Source organism: Loxodonta africana, chromosome 25 (genome assembly GCF_030014295.1).
Source record: "Loxodonta africana isolate mLoxAfr1 chromosome 25, mLoxAfr1.hap2, whole genome shotgun sequence".
Taxonomy (NCBI): Eukaryota; Metazoa; Chordata; class Mammalia; order Proboscidea; family Elephantidae; genus Loxodonta; species Loxodonta africana.
The window spans coordinates 5,567,637-5,589,115 of NC_087366.1; positions in this window are offsets into that span (position 1 = coordinate 5,567,637).

A 21,479-nucleotide genomic window follows, 5' to 3' on the forward strand; every position below is an offset into this window, starting at 1 on the left:
CTGGCCAACCTACTGCAAGAGATCCATTTTTATGCTTATTCCCAAGAAAAATAACCCAACTGAATGTGGAAATTAGTGAACAATATCATTAATATCACACAAGAGTGAAATTTTGCTGAAGATCATCCGAAAACGGCTGCAGCAGTATATTGACAGGGAACTGCTGGAAATTCAAACTGGATTAGGAAGAGGATGTGGAACTAGGGATATCAATGCTGATGTCAGATGGATCCTGGCTGAAAGCAGAGAATACCAGAAAGATGTTTACCTGTGTTTTATTGACTATGCAAAGGCATTCGACTGTGTGGGTCATAACAAATCATGGATAACATTGCGAAGAGTGGGAATTCCAGAACACTTAATTGTGCACATGAAGAACTTGTACATAGATCAAGAGGCAGTCCTTCAAAGACAACAAGGGGATATTGCTTGGCTTAAAGTCAGGAAAAGTGTGCTTCATGGTTGTATCCTTTCACCATACATATTCAATCTGTATGCTGAGCAAATAATCCCAGAAGCTGGACGGTATGAAGAAGAACAGGGCATCAGAATTGGGGGAAGACTCATTAACAACCTGCTTTATGCAGATGACCCAACCTTGCTTGCTGAAAATGAAGAGGACTTGAAGCACTTACTGATGAACATCAAAGACCACAGCCTTAAGTAGAGATATACTTCAACATAAAGAAAACAAAAATCTGCACAACTGGACCAATGAGCAACATAATGATAAACAGAGAAAAGATTGAAGTTGTCAAGGATTTCATTTTACTTGAATTCACAATTAACACCCCTGAAAGCAGCAGTCGAGAGATCAAAAGATGGATTGCATTGGGCAAATTGGCTACAAAAGACCTCTTTAAAGTGTTCAAAAGCAAAGATATCACCTTGAAGAGTAAGGTGCGCCTGATCCAAGTCATGGTGTTTTCAGTCACCTCATACGCATGTGAAAGCTAGACAATGAATACGGAAGAATGAAGAATTGATGCCTTTGAATTGTGGTGTTGGTGAAGAATATTGAATATATCATGGAATGACAAAAGAATGAACAGATCTGTCTTGGAAGAGGTACAACCAGAAGCAAGGATGGCAAGACTAAGTCTCACATGCTTTGGACATGTTATCAGGAGGCATTAGTCCCTGGGGAAGGACATCATGCTTGGTAAGGTAGACAGCCAGCAAAAAAGAGGAAGACCCTCAATGAGATGGATTGACACAGTGGCTGCAACAATGGGCTCAAGCATAATGAGGGTTGTGAGGATGGAACAGAACCTGGAAATGTTCCATTCTGTTGTACATAGGGTCGCTATGAGTTGGAACTGACTCAACAGCACTTAAAAACAACAGATATCAGATGTATCAATCCTGAACACTCTGATGAGTGAAGCCAAGGTTTCCTCCCCGGATGGAGTCAAGAATAGCAATTATTTATGTCGAAACACTTCTAAGTCACATGGTGGGGCTGGAGAAACCAAATAAAAACCAAAGTGAGATGTAGCCATCAGAAGGTAAAGGAGTCCTTGCTCCCAGGTAGAAGCACCCTCTGTATATTGTTTTCTTTATCATGCTCCACCTAAAACTATTGTACCCAAGGTTCCAAAATTAGTAAATAATTCTTCTCTTGCTTTGAGTACATGCACGCTAGCCATCAATATGGTGGAGTCCGGACTCTCATCTGACTTGGCCAGGGAACTAAGAGAGCTAAGAATTACCGAATGTTAATAGCGTGAAAGTTTGAGAAGTTTTCCCCAACAACAAATAGTTAAACAAAGATACAACAAACTTAAATAAGAAAAAAAATCTACAAAAATATTAATAGGATGTTTTATTCACAGTTAAAGGAAAGGCTTTGATATAAATAAAATATTCAGATATCTTCAAATGTAAAAATAAACATTTTAAAATAATTTATTGGACCCAGTAGCAGAAAAAAAAAACATAGCTGAAGCTTGAATCATTGGATAGCAAGTTTGAAATGAAAGTATCATAAATTACAAAGCCAGAATTCCCAGAATTTGGCTCACAGGAGTTGAAGAATCAAGGTACAAAAATAAAACAGAGGTAGATGTTATCAACTAAATAATGGCTTAAAAAGAAATTAGATTTTGGGGGGGTACAGAGTGGAAATAATGAAACATATCGTGTACTTTTTTTTTTTTTATCGTGTACCTAAACCCAAAGGATAAAATGTCAGAACTCCAAGAATAAAGAAAAAGTTTTAAGAAGTTCTGAGAGAAAAACACAATAAAAACACCAAATAGGTTAACTATTAAGTGAACGCCTGTCATATTGGTCTCTGATTTTTCCATGAAATAACTGATAGGAGATAATGGAGCAACATCTTAATATAGCTCTGAAGGACAAACAAATCTGAACTCAGGAACCTGTATATGATAAAAAAAAAACAGTGAAAAATAATTCAAGTTAGAGGGCAAAATAAAGAGGTTACTTAAGAAGTTAAAGTAGTCAGAAGATAGAAGAAATATGTATGAGAAAACATTGGCAAAGAAACAAATATGGTTTACAACAAAACATTTTTAGAAAGTTATTAATAAAATTATAAAGGTAAATGTTTTATAACTTACAGGTATAATACTTTTAAAGCATCTAAATGATTTCACAATATACAGGAAATCTTAGGGGAAAATGGATGTGGTGAAAACTTCCAATGTGTGGGAGGTAGGAAGAGATTATAACAAGGTATTTGTTTTCATAATTAGTATAATATTCACAGTTGGGTATGTCTTTTAAAGCGTATAGCTTTATCTTTATTCCTATTTTCTCCTTCCACAATTCTAATGAAAAGACAAAAATGGTTAAATCAATGAAAGTTGTTAAGTCTATTATAAGTCTGAGAACAAAGAAAGTAGAACACAACTACATAATATGGTATAAGGGTTTGGACTATGTATATACATATATCTATATCCATATCCATATCTATATCCATAAAAACCACATCTATATCTATATCTCTATATCTATATATACATATCTTTCTATATAGGTAGATATAGATATATAAAACCAAAGCCAAACCTGCTGCTGTCAAGTCAATTCCAACTCATAGCAACCCTATGGAACAGAGTAGAACTGTTTCATAGGGTTTCCAGGGTGGGTATTCAAACTGCTGACCTTTTGTTTAGTAGCCGCAGCTCTTAACCATTACACCATCAGCGTATGTGTGTATATATATACACACACATGTGTATGACTCGACAGCACCGGGTGTGTATACATATATATACATATATATAAAATGCAGCCCTGGTGGAGCAGTGGTTAAGAGAGTGAATGCTAACCAAAAAGTTAGCAGTTCAAATCAGTGGCATCAAATTACACCTTCTCCTCACTTATGGACTGTGTTATCTGACATTTTGCATTTATGACAATAGCAAAAAATCTACTATCTGATTATTTTGCACATTAATGATATATGTCTGGCAGTAATGAACACTGAGGTGTGAGGCAAAGGTAACACTGGCAGTGATGGTTAAGGATATGTGTCAGCTTGGCTGGACCATGATTCTCAGTGATTTGGCAGTTACGTAATGATGTAATTTGGCAGTTATATAATGATGACGTTATCCTCCATTTTGTTATCTGATGTGGTCGTTCTTCATGTTCATATAATATCCATTTTGCATAACAACCGGTGTCTTTGAAACCTAACCATGTCAATAAGTGAGGTGAGGGTGTATGTATATCTTGAACACATTTCTTCAAGATGGAGTATGAAAATATTGGAATATATATTTTTATATGTATATGTACATATACACATATACTATATGCACATACATACACACATATAAACACCGTGTGTATGTGTGTGTGTATATATGTATACACACATATAACAAAAAAATCTAGGCTGGGTAATTCTCACCAAGGCCCTGAAGAGTTTCCAATTTCACTACAAGTGCAGACAGCAAGAGTGAGCCTGGGCACTGTGATGAAGTAATCAAAGGATGCAAGTGTTAACGTCTTGGCAGCATTTCCAACTTGTAAAAAAATATTTTATTTTATTTTTCATGAAAATGTACATAGCAAAACCTACTCCCCTTCAACAGCTTCTAGACAATGATTCATGACATTGGTTACATTCTTTCCATAGTATCAACATTCTTGTTATTTCTGTTCTAATTGTTTCACTTCCATTGACTTTAATTCCCTGCCCCCAAACCTTCTAGTCTATGCTTCAAAATAGCTGTTGTCTCTTTGGTCTTATACAGATAATTTTTTAAAAGAATACAACACTCAAGAGTGATAATCTACTTTTTGAGCTAAACTGTTACTTAGCTTAAAGGTGACTTCAGGGATAGTATCGATTAAAGGTTTGAAGAGTAACTCATGGGCAGAAGTCTCAGGGATTCTTCTGACCTCGACAGGTCCAGCAAATATTAATTCCTTAAAAAGTTGAAGTTTTGTTCCACATTTTTCTCCCTTTCTATCAGTATCCATCTGTTGTGTCCTGATCAGAACATTCGGTAGTGGTAGCCGGGCACCATCTGCTTCTTCTGGTCTCAGGATAGAGGTGGCAGTGATTTATGGAGACAATTAGTCCTGTAATCTGATTCCTTCTCTGGTTCTTGGGTCCTTTCTTTCTCTTTTGTTCAGACAAATGGAGACCAAAGTTATATCTTAGATGGCTGTGTAAGTTTTTAAAAACCCAGACACTACTCATCACATTGAGAGGGAGAACATAAAGTTGTAACAAAGTATGTCAATTGATTGAGACCATGACCATGAATCTTCAAACCAAGAGAACTAATCCCATGAGGTGATTGGTATGTGTAATTCATTTCAGTATCTGTAGCCCTCCTCCCTCTTTTTTTTTTTTTTTGGTTGTTGTCATTTTGGCTAAAACCAAAACCCAAACCTGTTGCTATTGAGTCGATTCCAACTCATAGTGACCCTATGGGGCAGAGTAGAACTGCCCTCCTAGGGTTACCAATAAGCAGCTTGTGGATTCAAATGCTGAGTTTTTGGTTAGCAACTAAGCTTTTAACCACTGCACTACCAGGGCTCCAGAGAATTTTCCAATTCATCTTTTTTCTTGTGTACTGTGCATTGACATCAATTACATTAGCCAAGCTGTGCAATCTTCACTCACATCTGGTGTCGCCTTTCCCATCAGCATAAAGAAAAAGTAACTGCTACCTCGGGAATGCTTCCTCCTCTTCCCCACATCCCTCGCCCATCCCTGGTAACCACCAATGAACATTAGTCTCTGTATTTTTACCTATTCTTGTCATTTCATAAAAGTGAGAACATACAATATTCCTCTTTTTGCGATTGACTTATTTTGCTCAATATAATGTCTGTCAGGTTCATCCACATTGCACGATGTTTCAGGAACTCATTTTTATTTGTGGCTAAGTAGTATTCCATTATATGTATGTACCATATATTTTTTTAATCCATTCATCCCTTGTTGCTCACTTAAGTTGTTTCCATCTATTTGCTATTGTGAATAGTGCTGCAGTGAACTAGGTATGCATATGTCTGTCCATGTCACTTCTATTAGATTCTGAGGGTACATACCTAGGGTTGGAATTGCTGGATCATCTAGTAGCTTTAATTTTATTTTTTTGAGAAGCCACCAGATTGTCTTCCACAATAGCTGTCTCATTCTGCATTCCCATCAGCAATGGATAAGGATTACAATTTTCCCCCAATCTTATCAACAATTAGTTTCTAGTTGTTTTTTTTTTTTTTTTTTTTTTTTATCTTAGCCATCCCAGTGGGAGTGAAATGCTATCTCATTGTGGTTTCAATTTTATGTCTATGATGGTTAATGGCATTGAGCGTCTTTTCATGTGTTTGTTGTCTATTCAAATATCCTCTTTGGTGAAGTGGCTGTTTATGTCCTTTGCCCTTTTCTTGACTGAGTTAAGGCTTTCCAACTTTGACCCTACCTTCACATAAGACAGGAATCAAATACTTAGTCCAAGTTAAGACTAGAAGTGTGTTTTCTAAAGAAATTGAATACGATGACTGAAGATGCCAAGGATTTTAGTGAAATTAGTATTGTTAGCTGATGGAGTGGAGGACATTCTGCTTCCTGTTCCCTATAGATAGATGACAGATAAATAGAAGGAGAGAGAGATACAACTTCCATCGAGTTGACTCTGACTCTTGCCAACCTTTATGTACAACAGAATAAAATGTTACTTGGTCATGTGTCCTCCTTGTGATTGCTTGCATGTTGGAGTCCATTTATGAGGCTATTGTACCAATTTGTCTCATTGAGGGTCTCCATTGCCTTTGTTGGCCCTCCACTTCATGAAACAGGTGTCCTTCTGTAGTAATTGATCCCTCCTGATGACATGTCCAAAGCATGTGAGTCAGATAATATTCTGTTGTGATCCATAAGCTTTTTATTGACTAATTTTTGGAGGCAGAATGCCAGGCCTTTCTTTTTTGTCTTTCTTAGTCTGACAGTTCCACTGAAACCTGTCCACGATAAGTGCCACTGCTGATATTTGATACGAGTGGCATAGCTACCAGCATTAAAGCAACATGCAATTTACCACAGTACAACAAACTGATTAATGGATGGTGAGTTTCCAGCTTGAACACTCTAAAATGAGACTTGCAAGTTAAAATGAGACTTCCCACATGTAATACATCTACTCATTTTAGGTGAATTCTATGAAACAAACATAAGATAGCAAAGGAAGCCCATATCAATTACAAATAGAAATCAACTTTCAGAAATGTAAATTGTCAGCCAAGATTAAAATGACAATGACGGATGAACACAGTAGCTAATCTCATGTGCAGTAAAATAGCCTAGGGATTATAGAAGGAATTGGGAATAATTACACTTAGTATAATTACAGAGTTTCAAGACAATAATATGGTCTTAAGTATATAATGTACGTAAGCAGAAAATAAGAAAACATTCTTAAAAATAAAAATAACATTGAAGAAGCAAAATTCATTAGATATATTTTATAAGCCAAACATGAAAGCCAAAAATAATTAAAATATGAGAGAAAATGTTAAACAGTATAGAGGATAAATCCAGGAGATCCAATACCACCTATTGATAGAAGCAGTTAGTGAATGAGAAGGAAATATTCAGCACTGCAATAGAGAGAATGTTTCAGAACAGAAGAATAAGTAACTACAAGTAAGAGGGATGTGCTAAAAATGTCTTAGATTTTAAAAAAGATGCGATAAGTTACAAAAATCTGTTTATGTAGGAAATAATTTAAAAAATGAAGGCTATTATAATCTCTGAGAGAAAAATATAAAGCTGTAGAAAAAAATTATGACACAAACTAAAATATGGTGTAATTTTGAGCAGACAGAGAAATGAAAAAAGGAAGACCTATTTTTAACTTCATGCTTATATTTCCCTTTAATTAATGATATTTAGTGAAATATCACCAGAAATTCAGGCAGGATTCAGGAGAGAATGTGGAACCAGGGGTAATATTGCTGATATCAGATGGACCCTGGCTGAAAGCAAAGAATACCAGAAGGATGGGTACCTGTGTTTTACTGATTATGCAAAGGCATTCAACTGTGTAGATCATAACAAATTATGGATAACGTTTTAAAGAATGGGAATTCCAGATCACTTAATTGTGCTCATGAGGAACCTACACACAGATCAAGAGGCCATTGTTTGGACAGAACAAGGGGATACTGAGAGATTTAAAGTCAGGAAAGGTGTGCATCAGGGTTGTATCTTTCACCATACCTATTCAATCTGTATGCTGAGCAAATAATCCTAGAAGCTGGACTATATGAAGAAGAATGGGTATCAGGTTTGGAGGAAGACTCATTAACAACTTGCATTATGCAGATGACACAACCTTGCTTGCTGAAAGTGAAGAGGACTGCGAGTACTTACTGATGAAAATCAAAGACCACAGCTTTATATGAATTACATCTCAACATAAAGAAAACAAAAATCTCACAACTGGACCAATAAGCCACATCATGATAAATGGAGAAAAGATGGAAGCTGTCAAGGATTTCATTTGACTTGGATCCATAATCAACACCCATGGAAGCAGCAGCCAAGAAATCAAAAGATGCATTGCATTGGACAAATCTACTGCAAAGGGCCTCTTTAAAGTGTTGAAAAGCAAAGATGTCACCCTGAAGACTAAGGTGTGCCTGACCCAAGCCATGGTATTTTCAATCGCATCATATGCATGTGAAAGCTGAACTATGAATAAGGAAAACCGAAGTAGAATTCATGCCTTTTAATTGTGGTGTTGGCAAAGAATATTGAATATACCATTGACTGCCAAAAAGAAGAAACAAATCTGTCTTGGAAGAAGTACAACCAGAATGCTCCTTAGAAGCAAGGATGGTGAGAGGGCATCTTACATAAGTTAGGATATATTATCAGAAGGAATCAGTCCCTGGAGAAGAACATCATGCTTGGTAAAGTACAGGGTCAGTGGAAAAGAGGAAGACCCCCAAAGAGATGGATTGATGCAGTGGTTAAAATGATGGGTTCAAGTATAATAAGGATTGTGACGATGATGCAGAATCAGGCAGTGTTTCGTTCTGTGGTACATAAGGCCGCTGAGTCGGAACTGGCTCAACAGCACCTAACAGCAACAATAACAGGTGAAATAGAATCACATATCCATTTGTATAAGTATCATATTCAATTTTTTTCAGTTGTTAGCTCCAATTTACAGACAAAAATAAGACATTTATTTATCATTTGAAAGAGCATGTAAATATAATAAAGCTACTTAAAGTCATGAAGGGGAAACAGACTTTGCAAGGCTCACATGGCCCCCCTCATGCTTCCCACTAGTTTGCTGCTGTTTGCTAGTATTTCTTATCCAATTCTTGCTGAGGCAGCTTTATATAAATCTAGGTGCATCCCTTGCATGTAGCCACTATTGTTCACTACTATAAAACCCCTGTCTCCCAATGCAGGACATGGAGATCTGCTTGGTCCTGCTGCTGCCCAGGACCTGCCTCATATGTAATTCTCCCTAATAAACTTGTTCCCTGCTACCCTGGAGTTGCCCACTTCTTTCTTCAGTGTCTTGGTGCCCTCCATTTTTGAAGGAAAGTTTCATGTTAGCAGTCCATGCTGGGACAAATGAATATAATAGTAAATCACCAGAATTGTATAGGTTGAGAAGAGAATGTGAGACATACAGGGTTAACTGTGCTGGCAGAAAAAAAGAGCTGTTAAAAGATTACCCTCTAGAAGTTGGGTAAACAGGAACCACACCCTGTTAACACGAGATAAGGGTGAAACAACCCATAAATTACTAGCTCCTTCTTAGTGTTTTTCTAGTCCCTTCCCCCTTTACAGGCTCCCACACGCACAGAAGAACAAAGTGTGACCACCATTTAAGCTTTCTTAGCCTTCTGAAGATGGTGATGTAGTGCCAAGGATCAGTGCACTTGCGCCATATCCCATAGTACGTGATGCCAAGGGCTGCAGAGAAGACTCCCTCTTGAATATCAGCAGGTTCTATTTTGGATTCCAGATGTGTGCACAACCTAATTAACATGCACTGCCACTCTGAGAAGTACTCAGCCCTTGAAAGAAGCCCACTAAGTAGTCATTACTTTATTGTCTCCAATGAACCCATATAAGCCCTAGCCTTGCTTCCCTTTTCAAGGAAGCCTTTTGGAGAGGCTTAGTCCCCCACTGACTCCTTTTGCTTGACTCAAGCAAAATAAAGCTTGCTGAAGAAAAAGTTTGTCTTTCGCGTTTATTCTTACTCAGGGAAAGACAAGGACCTTTCTGTCAGATTGGCAGTTGGTAACAAATGGAATGATGAAGACTACAGTGAAACAGTAATTACAGCAGGAATCATATTTAGCAGTCAATGTTTATTTAAATCAGTACCAAAAACAATGCTGTTATGATCATTACATAAAGAAAACAAAAATCCTCACAACTGGACTAATAAGCAACATCATGATAAATGGAGAAAAGATTGAAATTGTTAAGGATTTCAATTTACTTGGATCCACAATCAAAGCCCATGGAAACAGCAGTAAAGAGATCAAGCAACATATTGCATTGGGCAAATCTGCTGCAAAAGAATTCTTTAAAGTGTTGAAATGAAAGATGTCACCTTGAGGACTAAGGTGCATGTCTTAGTCATCTAGTGCTGCTATAACAGAAATACCACAAGTGAATGGCTTTAATAAAGAGTTGTTTATTCTCTCACAGTCCAATAGTCTAGAAGTCTGAATTCAGGGTGCTAGCTCCAGTGGAAGGCTCTCTCTGTCAGCTCTGGAGGAAGATCCTGTTATCAGTCTTCCCTTGGTCTGGGGGCATCTCATCACAGGAACCTCAGGTCCAAAGAATGCATTCTGCTCCCAGCGCTGCTTTCTTGGTTGTATGAGGTTCTCAACTCTGCTTGCTTTCCTTTCCTCTTATCTCTTGTAAGATAAAATGTGGTACAGGACACACCCCAGGGAAGCTCCCTTTACATTGGATCAGGGAGGTGACCTGAGGAAGAATGTTACATCCCACCCTAATCCTTTTAACCACAGGCAGAGATTATGATTTATAACACAGGAAAATCACAAAATGGAGGACAACCACACATGGCCTAACAAAGTTGACACATATTTTGGGGGAACACAATTCAATCCATTACAGTGCACCTGACCCAAGCCATGATACTTTCAATCACTACATATGCATGTGGAAGCTGGACAATGAATAAGGAAGATAAAAAAATTGATGACTTTGAATTATGGTGTTGGTGAGGAATATTGAATATAACAGAAGACTGCCAGAAGAACAAACAAGTCTGTCTTGGGAGAAATACAACCAGAGTGCTTCTTGGAACCAAGGATGGTGATACTTTGTCTCACATACTTTGGGCATATTATCAGGAGCAACTAGTTCCCGGAGAAGGACAGCATGCTTGGTAACCCTCTATGAGACAGATTGACACAGTGATTGCAACGGTGGGCTGAAACGTAACAATGATTGTGAGGATGATGCAGGACTGGGCAGTTTTCATTCTGCTGTGCGTAGGGTTGCTGTTATGAATTGAATTGTGTCCCCCAAAAATGTGTGTCAACTTGGCTAGGCCATGATTCCCAATATTGTGTGATTGTCCACCATTTTGTGATCTCATGTGATTTTCCTATGTGTTGTAAACCCTGACTGTATGATGTTAATTAGGCAGGATTCACTCTACAAGATTAAGTTGTATCTTAAATCAATCTCTTTTGAGATATAAAGGAGAAAAGCAAGCAGAGAGACGGGGGTCCTGATACCACCAAAAAATAAGAGGCAGGAGAATAGCACTTCCTTTGGACATAGGGTCCCTGCTCTGAGAAGCAATTAGACTGGGGAAGATTGATGACAAGGACCTTCCCCTATAGCCAACAGAGAAAGAAAGACTTCCCCTGGAGCTGGCACCCTGAATTTGGACTTCTAGCTTCCTAGGCTGTGAGAGAATAAATTTCTTTTTGTTAAAATCATTCACTTGTGATATTTCTATTATGGCAGCACTCGATAGCTAAGACAGTCACTGGGTCAGAAGTGACTCAGCGGCACCTAACAAAAACAACAACAATGATCACTACATCCAACACTCTTCTGAAGACCTTATCTATTATAATAAAATAAAACAAACAAATGGGACATATGACAGACAAGAGGAAAGTAATGATTATTACAGAATGATAAATTTCCACATAGGTAATGTAAAACATGACACACAAGAATAAGCCTATTAGAACTAATATGATAACTAGATAATGTACCTTACATTTTTATTTGGAAGGCAAACAATATTTTTCAAGTCTACAGAGACCACTCCTATATTGTCTATCAAAATATTCATTACTGTCTACTGTAGCTTTTAAATATCTTATATATATCTTCCTTTTTAAATATGAATTCAACAAAAGACTTTTTTAAAACTTAATTTCGAATGTCTAGATTCACAGTGCTCTTCAATGAAACTCTATGCTATAATGGAAACGTTCTACCTTGACCCTGCTCAATATGGTACCCACTAGTTACTTCTGGATACTAAGAACTCAGAATGTGGCTCCTACAACTGAGAAGCAGAACATTTATTTTTATTAAATCTTAATTAATTTAAACTTTAATTCAAATAGCCATATGTGACTATTGGCTACCATATTGAACAGCATAAGACTAAAACATTTCTTGCTATACATGTTCTTAATAGATATTTGTATAGTAAATTTTGAGGGGAAAAAAAGATATTGTCTAGCATATGAACTAATTACCCAAATTTTCTGTGTAAGAAAAAGAATTTATGTCTCCATTGTAATAAAAAATGATTTTCCATACCATCTTGAATAGAAATACAGGTAATGGTATTTGGACTTTTTGAAAACATTGGTTCCATACAATTTTTTAGAAGTTTCATCATTTAAGAGAAAAGAATTCAGCAACAACTCAAGCAAGATGAGTAAATTTTGAAAAATCTGTGGAGAAAATCACAAAAGCTATCAGGGAAGGAAAAGAATAACATTAGTATAACTTCAATGGCAATACCAGAATATATAAACTGCTGATGCATTTTTTTATTTACTTAAGAATTTTGGAAGGTTTTTTTCTGGCTTTAAGGCCCTTTAAGGACACCATATTTTCTTTTTAGACATATTCTATGTAGACATAAGATTAAGGAAGAGAATCAGTCCCCATCTGGGCTAAAACAATAAAACCATACTTCAGTGATACAATAAAATCACAACTATGAGGATACGCTTTTCTCAGAAATGAAAATCCACATGGGATTGAGTGTTCATCATTTGAACAGATGCAGGCTCTTTCACAAAATGTCAGAGAGGGACCTAACATATCAAGGGCAAAACTTTCTGTCTTGGGAATGCAAAATTCACTGTGAACAGGAGGAGTAATACCCAATAAAGGGTATTAAAGTGAAGTCTGAGTAAATAATCTTACATTTTGAAAGCAGAAGCAGGTGAATGTTTGCCATTAGTTATGCACTTCTGAATAGTTTTCTTTTAAACATTTTCCTCATCTGAAAACACAGTAAGATGTACTGTGGCTACAGGATAAAAACACTAACAGTACCAAAATTTTGGTAAAGAAATTTACACTTTTCTAGAAGGCACAAAATAAGCAAAGTAGTGATCATTAAATACGTTAATAATAAATTAAATAATTATTTAAGTAGTATTAAATATCAATTTTTTAGGAATTATATGTTGTCATGTACAAATTAGTAATGAAAAAGCAATACATAACAGTCATCCCCAAACATCGATGTATAAAAAAAATTTGTCAAAAAAAAATCAATGCCTCCAACAGATTGACTACAACTTATGCTAAATAATTAAGCCATTACCTATTTTGTTAAATAAATAACAGTCATCAATCTATTTTTTATCAATAAAATAATTGATAATAAAATAATAAAACAAGCTTACTACCAGTTGACTGAAATTTCCAATGACATCTCATACATAAATATCTGGAAGAAGATTATAGGCTTACATAGTTCATATTCTAAAACTTGAGACCTCAAGGTTACTTCTGTAAAATTACATTGATTCCCAAATGCTATGAGTTCAACATTTATAGCATTTATGTCCACTATTCTTAAAAAGAGGAGCCCTGGTGGCATGGTGGTTAAATACTAACCAAAAGGTCAGTGGTTCCAATCCACCAATGGCTCCACAGAAGAAAGATGAGGCAGTCTGTTTCTACAAAGATTACAACCTTGTACACCTTATGGGGCAGTTGTACTCTGTCCTATAGGATCGCTATGAGTCATAATCAACTCAATGGCAAGGGGTACTAATGGGAAATCTTAAGCACACAGAAACAAATGGAAATTCATATTATCTTTATAATCTGTGAACAGAGTGCCATAGAAGTTGAGCAAGAGAGAAAAAGCAAAAATTAGAAAATATAGAATATTAAAAAGTTACTTGTTCTGAAAAGCAAAAATTAATGAGGTATCTTTTTAGCAGGCAGTATTCTTCTAATTTCACATACATAAGACTGAAGAATGTCAGAATAGTAACATATAAAACAATTTTTTAAGGTAAATAAATATAACATTAAAAGAAAATGATTGAGTCAACCAACTTGATGATTCTCAATTCTTGTAAAATATGTCTAGGACGTGTGCCACAATTATTGTTTTAAATAACTAAACAACCCAATTCTGCCCACCTATGTTTTTCTTAATGTAGTTATCTCCCCATCCTGCTCCATTATCCAAATCTTACCAAGTTTCTGGGTATAATTTTTGTCCCACTCTGCCCATAATTCCTCATAATTATTTTACCAAACTTCTATTGCTTTTACTTTTATTTTGTAATTACCACTTCTATCTTCCAATCTTTTCATGTTTTAGCCCCTCATTTGTGCTGTGTGTACTGAGAAAAGATACTACATTATTGAGAAGAATCAGACAGAAGCTCTAATTCTGCAACTGGCAAATTTTGTATTTTCTAAAATTTCTCAGTTTCCTTGCTTATCAAATGGAAGTTTGTGTCTAAATGGGTTACTCAATTTATATTATTCTAAAATATTGAGTTCTATGTCTTTGTTATATACCTCAAACTTTTGCAAGTTGAAGAAATAGAGTTTCAGACCTAGAAGGGACATTAGAATTCACCTAATTTAAACCGTTTCTTGGATACAGTAATGATAAAGTTGAGAGTTGAACTCATGTTACTGACTTACTCAATTGCCCATCAAATATTTATTGAACATTTTCTATGCCAGGAATTCTGCTAGACTCTAAGAAAATTGAGATGAATAAGTCCTATAGGATGGTTCAGTAATGAAAAGGAAATGGCCAAATAAATGTGTATAATACACTCTGCATTAAAGACTGATAGAACTATGGACAGGGAATTGTCAAAATATAAAAGGTAGCCTGGGGAAGTAAAAAAATATATATATTCCTATAAAGGATGACACCTGAGGTAAATCATAAAGGATTTGTAAGAGTTTTATAGGTTAAAAAGACACTAGAAACTCAGAGAAAATGGAACCACGGCACAATACAACATGTGTGGGTAACTTGTTGATGCTAATGTATAAACTATGATGCAGAAATGGTGATGAAAGTTAAAGGCATAGTCAAGAGATAGTTCATTAATGACATGCACAAATGTTGTAATCCCTGGCCTTGATGTTTCTCAGTGTGTGCTCCTTTAAGCTTCTGCATCAGAGTCATATGGGTTGTTTGGCAAACAAGCAAATTCCTGAGACCCATTTTGAACCTATTGAATTAGAACCTCAGGGAGTTTGAGTCTGCAAATCTACGTATGTAACAACCTGGGTATGTGATGTTTATGGGTACACATCAGACTTAAGTATGAACTGAGGATTATCAGAGAAGTGGCAAAGACTGAAATCATGGAGATCAATTAGCAGCCCATCTATGTAACAATGGGACGGAGGCACTAGTGCAGTGGCAATGGGAACTGAGGTTTAGTAACAGAAGGGATATGGAGTGTACATAGAAAGAGTGAAGAAAAACTCTGGGTTTATGCCCAAATTTCTAGGAACTGCATTCTACTATAAGCTTATGTGAAGGAAACAGGCTCTTAGAGATCATTAATTCAATTGAAATTAATAATGTAAAGATTAAGCAGTTATTTCCATAGACACATGTTCAGAGTCATAGTCAATAGAGAGCATTGAGTAAAAGTTGCCAAAGAAATGTAAAATTCTGAAAGTAATCCAAGAAATTTTTTTCTTTCTTTTTTTAAGAAATATAATGTCATGCTGTCCTTTGGGCTGAAGCAGATTAAGGAATGGTAAGAGAGTAATACATCTTGTATAGAAGGATTCTGAAACAATAACATCTTAAGTAGTCAATAAATCAAATCCTGGGCAAGTGAAGAGAATGCCAGTGCTTTAGATCCAAGTAGGCAATAAAAAGGGACTAGAATCTTGATTTGATAGAAGTCATTAGGTGCTGCAAAGATTAAGAATAACAAGTAGCTAAAATTTATTTAGTTAGGCTTTAAGGGCTCAGTTTTCAAAAATGGGTCAAAGGTAGAGAACAGGAATGCTAACAATAAGGCTTTAACTACTAATTTTAGGGCAATGGCTACCTCCTCTTAGATTTGATTCTCTTATTTTTGATGGATGTGGGTCATTAAAAATTATAAAGTTTTCCATACATAAAGGTCAGAGTCCTAGGATGCCAATGGATTTATTGTAACTTAATCTGGAACATCAGTTCGGATGGGGTCATACAAAAATAAGAGAAATGTATGCAGCTTAGATTATGGATTCAAGAACTACCACTGAGCTTCTAGCTGTAAAAATATAATTTCTATTGGATGCAAACTACTCGTCTTCTTCCTCCTCTGACAAAGCAAGATTAGTGAAAAATAAAACCTAAAAGCTGTTTTCCTGCCAACTGAAACTAAACAACATGCAGCTTGTGATTCCATCTGTGCCTACTGCTTTCTGTCCAAAATAATCAAGCTTTCCCCAACACAACCAGAGAAAGATAGGGAGTCCAATGGTGGCTCGTAGTCAGAGGAGAGAGGAGGAGCCACTGAGATAACAGTGAAGCTAAAATTATTATTTTCTGTGAATGCCACAGAAGTGTCCTCTGTGGATCAGGTGTGTTTGTTCTGTAGTGAAGCAAAGTTGAATAAGCACAGGTTTAAAAGTTAGGAGACTTGTCATCTAGTCTCAGCTCTGCCACTAAGAACCCATGTGACCATACACATCCCTGGGACTCAATTCTCTAATCTGAAAAATTGAGTGATTCAACTAAATGATCTCTTACACTCCATTTAGTTATGGTACTCTATGGAAATTACTTTTTCTTTAAAGATAGTAGAATAAAGTCTTGGTATGTACTACCCTCTTTTGTACCCCAAAAAACATAACAAAAATAAGGAAAGTGCATAAAGACAGAGAATTGCCCCAACCTCAAAGCGTGGCTATATCTGCACACCTATCAATGCTCTGGAAGGTGAGCCATTCTGAGGGCCTATCGTGCTTCTGCTTACTGTGGGCACTTGAACTAGATACAGATTATCCAATGGTAAATCCCGCCTATATGAAATAATTTTGATCAAACTACAAGATTTTGGCCAAAAACTGATCTATCCTTTCAAAGCTGAGAAATAACCACAAATAAATCAATGATGGAAATATATCTTAAAGTTTATTAAAGTAAAAGAAAATGTTGAAACCAATTAAGAGATGTATGACGTAAACATCACAAAAGTTCTTGTTAACAGAAACACAGAGAAAGGAAAAGAGTTCAACAAAATCTGAAAGACATTGTACATAATATAAGCTCTCTTCTAAAAATTCAAATTAGAATTACAAGAGTATAAAGAAGAATTCAGGGCATCAAAAGCAGCAGTCTGATATCTGAGGAAGTAAAGGTAAGAGAACATTTATTGAAAGTCATATTATAAGTATTGAAACCAAAATAAAGAGAACCAAGACAGTGACATGGTGGTTAGACTTGAGGGAATCACAGCAAATAGTTACATTAGAATGATTATTGATAAGACAATTATGTGAATCACACAAATGAGATTCTGCAGGTCATAACTGGCATTTCTAGAGAAGAAAACACTACAAATGGAAGTGAAAAAAAAATTAGGGATTTTTGTCCTTAAAGAAAGAAAGATGTTGTTACAGTGAAAGCTTCACTCTGTATCAGAGGAGTGGGGAAGGAGGGCTCCAAGTGAAGTTACTGAACTTAACAATGAGGAATGTATTGAATATTGATCCATCAGAGAAACGCAAATCGAGACTACAATAAGATACCATTTCACTGCCACTAGGACAGCCAGGATAAAAAACAAAACAAAACAGAAAATAAAAAAATGTTGGCAAGACTGTGGGGAAATTGAAACCCTAATCCGCTGCTCGTGGGAATGCAAAGTACAACAACTGGTCTCTATTCACCTGGAGCAGCAGAAGAAAAAGGAGAGCCAGGAATAGGAGGAGGAAAAGGAATGTGTGGCCAATTGCCTCCATGAACAACTGCCTCCTTTTCCATGAGACCAGAACTGGATAGGGCCCAGTTACCATTACTGAGCATTTTGATCAAAGCTTCTATAGAACAATCCTGATCAAAAGAAAGGAAAAGAAGAACAGAATTTCAAATTCTCATGGAATCCAGATTTTCTGGAGTCATGGAGGCTGCCTGACCTCTGAAACTGTCTCCTGAGTTAATCTTTAAACCTCAGACCAAAAATATCCCCTGAGCTCTTCTTAAAACTAAACAGTAGTTTAACTTAACTAGTAAAGAGTATGTGTCTTAAGCATTGTGTTCTTAAGGTCTATCTAAATGGGATCAAATTGACAACAACTCAAAAGATTAGATAGGAAACTTAGGGGACAGTGAATTCATGTTAATGAGGGAGGAATGACTCAGAAAAGGAGGGTAAGAATGATGGAACAACTCAAAGAACATAATCAGTGTCACTGAATTGTATATGTAGAAATTGTTGAATTGGTGTATGTTCTTCTGTGTATATTCTCTACTTCAAAACGAAAATAAAATAAGTTTTTTAAAACAAAGGCCCAAACTCAATTTTCAACTATTGTGATTCACGAATGAGACATGCAAAGGAATTTTCATAGAAAATCAATATTCTTCAATAGTTGCAGAATGTTTTGCCTAAAACATTAATTAATGTGTAGGCCAAATGACTTAGACCACTTCAGTTGACAAGGACTCACACTGTCTAGGCAATAAGCAACTCTAAAGACAACAGTAACTAGCGCTGCAAGTACCAGATATGGCTCTTTACCTTAGGCTTACAGCCAAATCTCCCCATCGTGGGCTGTTAATTCTCTACTATTGAGAACTGCCAAGCATAAAAAAGAATTCACCAAGGTAAAGAAGGGAATCTTCACCACAGTGTGTAGAGAAACCCTAATTCTAAGCAACCATTCCAATCCTTGCTGGTCTATTGAAATCTGGTCGCATTTATTCTATTCACCACTTGACACATCGAATTCTCCAGCCTCTATAATTTGCCCTCAATTCAGGCCTATTTTCAACATAGGATTTAAAGCAAAATAAAAAGAGTAAGGTAGTTCAGTGCTTGCATTTCAGCTCTACCAGCTATGGTATTTGCTCTTTTTTATCTGGCTTTCTAAAGTTTCATTACTTCTCTGTAGCTTTCTGCACTCTACATTCAGCCTCATGAATTTTTTTTAGATTCTCACACTCCTTGTGCCCTTCTTCTTTTTATGTTCCTTACCATCCCTCTACCCTCATTGTATCTGAGTTAGGTGATCCAACTCTAAATAACCAGAACACTCTGGGATTATCAGCGTATTTCTCTCATTAGACTGTGTGGCCCTCGAAGCAAGATATCGTTTTGCCAGGGTTAAACATAGTGCCTTAGGCAGTATCCATCGCTTGGTAAGTATACAATAAAGTTTGGTGCTTAAACATATTTCTGAAGTTGTTACGTCATAATACATGACTACAAAAGTTTTAAAAAGTGTTTAATACAGATATGATTATACATTATGACATACAGAAAGTACTGGGTTTTCTCACAGCAGCTAATCATAGCCAATACTGATAGATGTATGCTAGTTTAACACATTCTGCTTGTAGTCAAGTCAGAAAATATAAAAACAAATAACTACAATATTGAGGTATATTGTATAAATAGGTGCCCATTTATACCTGATGATGACAGGTAAACACATAGAATCATTACGGACTGTAAGGAAGATTTAAAATAAAAGCCAATTTCATTTCCCCCAGGAACAATATGTAATAAATTCATTCCACATCATTATGAGTAAAGTAGAAAGGTAACGGAAAAAAAGAATAAAATTTCATTTTTAAAAAAATTTTGGGTTACAATTTACAAATACTTCAGTAAATGATGGCAAAGAGATGAAAACAGGAGACTTCAGAATGAAAATAAATAGATTGTAAAGATATTAAAATATCAACACGCTTCTGGATTCCTTACATTATTCATATTATTATATGCCATATGATGGGTTTATTAGCAGTAAACAAGTAAAAAATCACTTAATACAACTGACTATATAGAGATAATAGAGAATTAACTTTTCTTTCACAGTGTATGAATTAAATATGTCATTGAGAATAAGTCATAAATTTATGAAGTAGCATGAAGAATAAAGAGGAATTATTTAATCTAATAATAAATGACTTTGAAATAAAAAATTTCTGTATTTAAATTGTAACTCAACAACTTATTACCTCTTTGATGCTGGGCAATTGGTTTAGGCTATAAGAGCTTTAGATCTACCTTAAAGTGCTGTGAGGATAAAGCAGTGATTATGCACGCAAAAGGCCAAGCAAGGAGACTAAGACACAGTTAATGTCCTATTCATTTATTCGGATTTTAAATAACTGAAAACTTGCTTTTCATAAAACAAACCTTACTGGATAAGTTTTATTTTCCTGGTGGCTTAAAAAATTCAGAGGTTTAATTCCAAGAACAAAACAAAACAAATAAACAAAAAAAGTACCATGCTATATATCATGTTACTTGCTTTCCAATGTTTAGCATTCCCTGGACTGAGTTATTATATATCCACTATTTTCTAGAATGTTAACAGAATTAAAGATGTGTAACTCTGTCTCTGTTGTAATATCAAAGAGGCCCATTAACCACTTAGGCTATGTAGGTTTTGTTCCTTAAGAAAACTGAATGCATTTTTAGCACTAAGGTGTTCAGTAGGTTAGAAGTTAGGAAAAAAAAGAAAAGATTTCCCCACTGCTAGGAGAACTTTTTCTCTACGGTTAATATATGAAAATTATATATTGTATTTTCATACAAATAATGTGCACCTTCTACGTTTGTTTGTCAACTCCTCCCTTCCCCTTCAGGTATGTTCATAAGTACCACTATGCTGACTTTTTTTTTTTTTTTAACATGACTGTAAAAAAAAAAAAAATCATCTATGAGCTTAAGAAAATACCTTTTGGCAGAGGGAGCAGTTGGCAAACAAACTTAGAAGGTGTGCATTATTTGCATAAAAATTTGGGAGACTTCTTTAGTGCTACTTATTACAATATAAAGACAGTGGTGAAAACAAAAAATAAAAATATTTAAATATTTTTCCTCTTGAATTGTGGTGACCATGATTTTAAAAAATGATAATTATAGGCATAATTGGAACAAAGGGGTGAATCTTCACATATAAATAAAGAATTACTACTTACAGAAATGGTGTACTTACAGAAATGGTGAATTAGCTTGTATCAAATCAAAGCTTCAGTGAAGAACTTGAAAAACAATATAACTAAAAAACAATAATAAGTACTTCAAGGCTGCTAAGAGAGAATGAAAGCAGATAGTCATTTTTCTCTATAGATATTCGATAATACACATGCGGTGGTGTGAGAACAAAAATTTGAACAGAGATTTTTGCAATCTCCCAGAACTGTAATAGAAATTGAGTATAAAGCCCACATAGGGGAGACAACTGGTAAATACCGCAGCCTTTCATTTGTGAACTCTGTAGAAATGAACTCTAAAAGTAACTGGAA